This window comes from Arachis stenosperma, chromosome 1, assembly GCF_014773155.1.
Source record: "Arachis stenosperma cultivar V10309 chromosome 1, arast.V10309.gnm1.PFL2, whole genome shotgun sequence".
Classification (NCBI taxonomy): domain Eukaryota; kingdom Viridiplantae; phylum Streptophyta; class Magnoliopsida; order Fabales; family Fabaceae; genus Arachis; species Arachis stenosperma.
Window position 1 is genome coordinate 30,954,144 of NC_080377.1, and position 3,498 is coordinate 30,957,641.

A 3,498-nucleotide genomic window follows, 5' to 3' on the forward strand; every position below is an offset into this window, starting at 1 on the left:
GAACACCAAACTTAATGTTTGGTTGTGCACTTTGAATGAAAGATTGAATACAATTTGAATAAGATTTGGGGTGCCTTCAGGCACACCAAACTTAGAGACCAATTGTATTTTACATGCAATGTTTAGTGCACCTTATCAACAGTTGTCCTGAGGATTCAAGTTCATGCATAAGAAACCATGCTTTATTAGATGCAAAGCAAAACAATAAAGAGTAAGGATACTAAAACATGGGTTGCCTCCCATGAAGCGCTTCTTTAACGTCACTAGCTTGACGGTTGCCCCTTGTTAGGGTGGATTGTAGTGCTTGATGTCCTCTCCTCTCACTATGAAAACGTCTCCATTTGATTCCTTCATGATTTCCAAATGTTCCATAGAAAGAACTTTCCTGATTATGAACACTTGAGGGAGCTGGGAAGGAATGGTTTTGAGGCCAGGTGGGATTGGCAGATAATGACTTGATATCACTTTATCTCCCGGAGAGAAATCTTCAGTGGGAATTTTCTTGTTTCTCCACCCTCTTGGCAATTTCTTTACAATTCTTCCCTCTCTCTTGAGGATTTCTTCATTGACCCTTATGCCAGGAGGATCCTTCTGAGCTGTTTCTATTGATTCTTGTGGCTTTAACTCTTGCAATTCTTGTTTGCCTTCCAAGGACTGTTTCAGAGTTTCAGCTGCTGGATTGCTTTCCTCCAAACACAGATGGCTACTATCATCCTTAGGCTTTTCAGGTTCTGGTTCAGGCTCAGATGCAGGTTTGAAAACATGGAAAATGAGCTGTTCATCATATATTCTCAAAATTAGCTCTCCTTGTTCTACATCTATGAGCGCTCTAGCAGTGGCTAGAAATGGCCTTCCCAGAATGATAGGGTGTAGGTAGCTTTCCTCCATGTCCAAAATGACAAAGTCTGTGGGGAAGAAATAATTTCCCACTTTCACCAGCACATTCTCAACTACCCCTTCAGCTTGCTTCTGAGTTTTGTCAGCCAGTTGTATGATTACATCAGTGGATCTCACCTCATTCAGTTGTAGCCTCTTCATAAGAGTCAGAGGCATCACATTTATGCTAGCTCCTAGATCACAGAATCCTCTGTCAATTTTTGTTTCCCCTATGATGCAGGGGATATGAAAACTTCCTGGGTCTGTTTTCTTAGAGACTATGTCCTTCTTGATGAGGGCACTGCATTCTTTGTTCATTATTACAGTTTGTCCTCCTTTCAAAACTCTTTTCTTGCTCAGCAATTCTTTCAAATACTTGATATGTGTAGGCATCTGCTGGAGAATCTCAAGAAAGGGAATATTGATATGGAGAGACTTAAATGTCTCTAAAAACCTTGAATATGTTTTCCCTTTTTCACCTCCTCCTAACCTCTGAGGAAATGGTGCTTTTGGTTGGTATGTTTCCAGCATGCCTTTATTTTGCAGTTCCTTGGCTTGCTCAGTTTCACTTTCCTGCTTAGCTTCTTCCACACCTTCCTTCAAGATTTCTGGCTCCTGTTCTGAGGGTCTGATTCCTTCTTCTTCTGAGACTTCCTTCAATATGGTGATGGCCTTGCATTCTTCCCATGCAATAGCCTTGGCAGCATGAGAAACGCTTGGCCCAGGGGTTTGCTTAGACAAATACCCAATTTGATTTTCTAGCTTCTGGATGGCAGCTCCTTGGTTTTGCAAGTTAGAATTTACTTCTTCCTTAAAGGCTTTCAATTCGGTTATGTCTTGACCCATGGTTGCAAGCATTCTTTCTATCCTGTTTAATTGATCTTGAAATTGTTGGTTCGGATTAGGTTGGGCAGGTTGATTATTTTGGCCATGATATGGTGGTTGGGAGTAAGTGTTTTGTGTGGCTTGGTATGATCTTTGGTTGGAGTTTTGGTATGTTGACTTGTTATGTTGGTTGGGGTTGTAAGGTTTGTGGTTTTGTGGTTGGGTTTGCTGGTTTCCCCACCCAAAGTTTGGGTGGTTTTTCCAGCCTGGGTTGTAAGTGTTGGAATCTGGATCATATGGTTGCCTTTGTTGATTTCCCACATAGTTGGCCTCTTCCCAATCACCTCCTTCAGTGCTTACCTCCTCTTGATCTTGTGTGTGTATTGCAGCCACTTGATTTGTTTCTAATTTCCTGGTGAGCTCTGCTAGTTGCTTGGTAAACACCTTGTTTTGGGCTAGAATTGTATCAACATGGTTCAGCTCCATGACTCCCTTAGTGTTGTGTCTCTCTGAAGCATAGTAGTACTCATTCTCAGCCACTGTCTCAATCACTTCAATGGCTTCTTCCACAGTCTTTTTCCTGTTCAATGAACCTCCGGATGAATGGTCTACAGCCTTCCTTGATTCATAAGAAAGTCCATCATAGAAAATATGCAACTGCACCCAGTCATGGAACATGTCTGGTGGGCATTTCCTTGTCAAATCCTTGAACCTCTCCCATGCCTCGTAGAGAGTTTCACCATCTTGTTGTCTAAAAGTCTGAACCTCAGATCGAAGCCTATTGACCTTTTGTGGGGGGTAGAAACGTGCCAGAAACTTGCTTTCCACCTCATCCCAGGTTGTTAGGCTCCCCCTTGGGAATGATTCCAGCCACTTAGCTGCCTTGTCCCTAAGTGAAAATGGGAACAAGAGCAGTTTATAGGTATCTTCCTGGACTCCATTGGACTTCACAGTGTCGCAAATTCTCAGGAATTTTGTGAGATGTTGGTTTGGATCTTCATTAGCACTCCCACCAAATGAACAATAATCCTCCACAAGTGATATTAGCTGTGGTTTGAGTTCAAAATTGTTGGCCTGAATGGGTGGTTTCTGAATGCTGCTACCACAATTCCCAGAGGTTGGGTTTATGTATGAACCAAGAACCCTCCTCTCAGGAATGGCATTGTTTCCATCAGCTCTCTCATGGTTGTGAACTTCTCTATCCATGTTGAGATCTAGAGCTTCCTCAAAATTGTCCTCAGATTCTCCTTCAGATTCTTCTTCTTCCAGTACTCTCTTCCCTCTTGCTTCCCTTCTAAGTTTATGAAGGGTCCTCTCTGGTTTGGTATATGGAGGAGTTGATGTCTCTCCTCTCCTACCTGTCATACAAGAACACAGCACAGGCAACAAACAAGTGAAATACTCTTGGTTAATGGAAGAGTATGGTTAGAGCAGTTGAGGAATTAATTCAAATAGTTAGTGGGTCAGTGAGTTAGTTGCTTGAATTTAAAGGCATAAAAAAAAGAAAGCAAGTAACAGAGTGCAGAAATTAAAATTCAACAAGTAACTTGAACTGAATTAACAAAACAAGAAAAATGCTCAATCTAGTTAACTTCCAATTTGAGAATTGTCAATCGAAAACCAATCCCCGGCAGCGGCGCCATAAACTTGATAGCCATAAACTTGATAGCCACGATTTTAGGAAATTGCACGATCGGCAAAAATTCCTTCCGGCAAGTGCACCGGTTATCGTCAAGTAAAAACTCACAATAGAGTGAGGTCGAATCCCACAAGGATTGGTTGAGTGAGCAATTCGGA

The 3,498-nt window shown here is 42.0% G+C and overlaps 1 non-coding gene across 1 annotated transcript; it reads left to right on the forward strand.

The window, feature by feature from the left end:
* Positions 1–2,377: 2,377 nt before the first annotated feature.
* Positions 2,378–2,481, forward strand: LOC130948090 (small nucleolar RNA R71). The gene has a single exon (XR_009072926.1). It is a non-coding gene; the product is annotated as a small nucleolar RNA R71 (small nucleolar RNA).
* Positions 2,482–3,498: the final 1,017 nt, after the last annotated feature.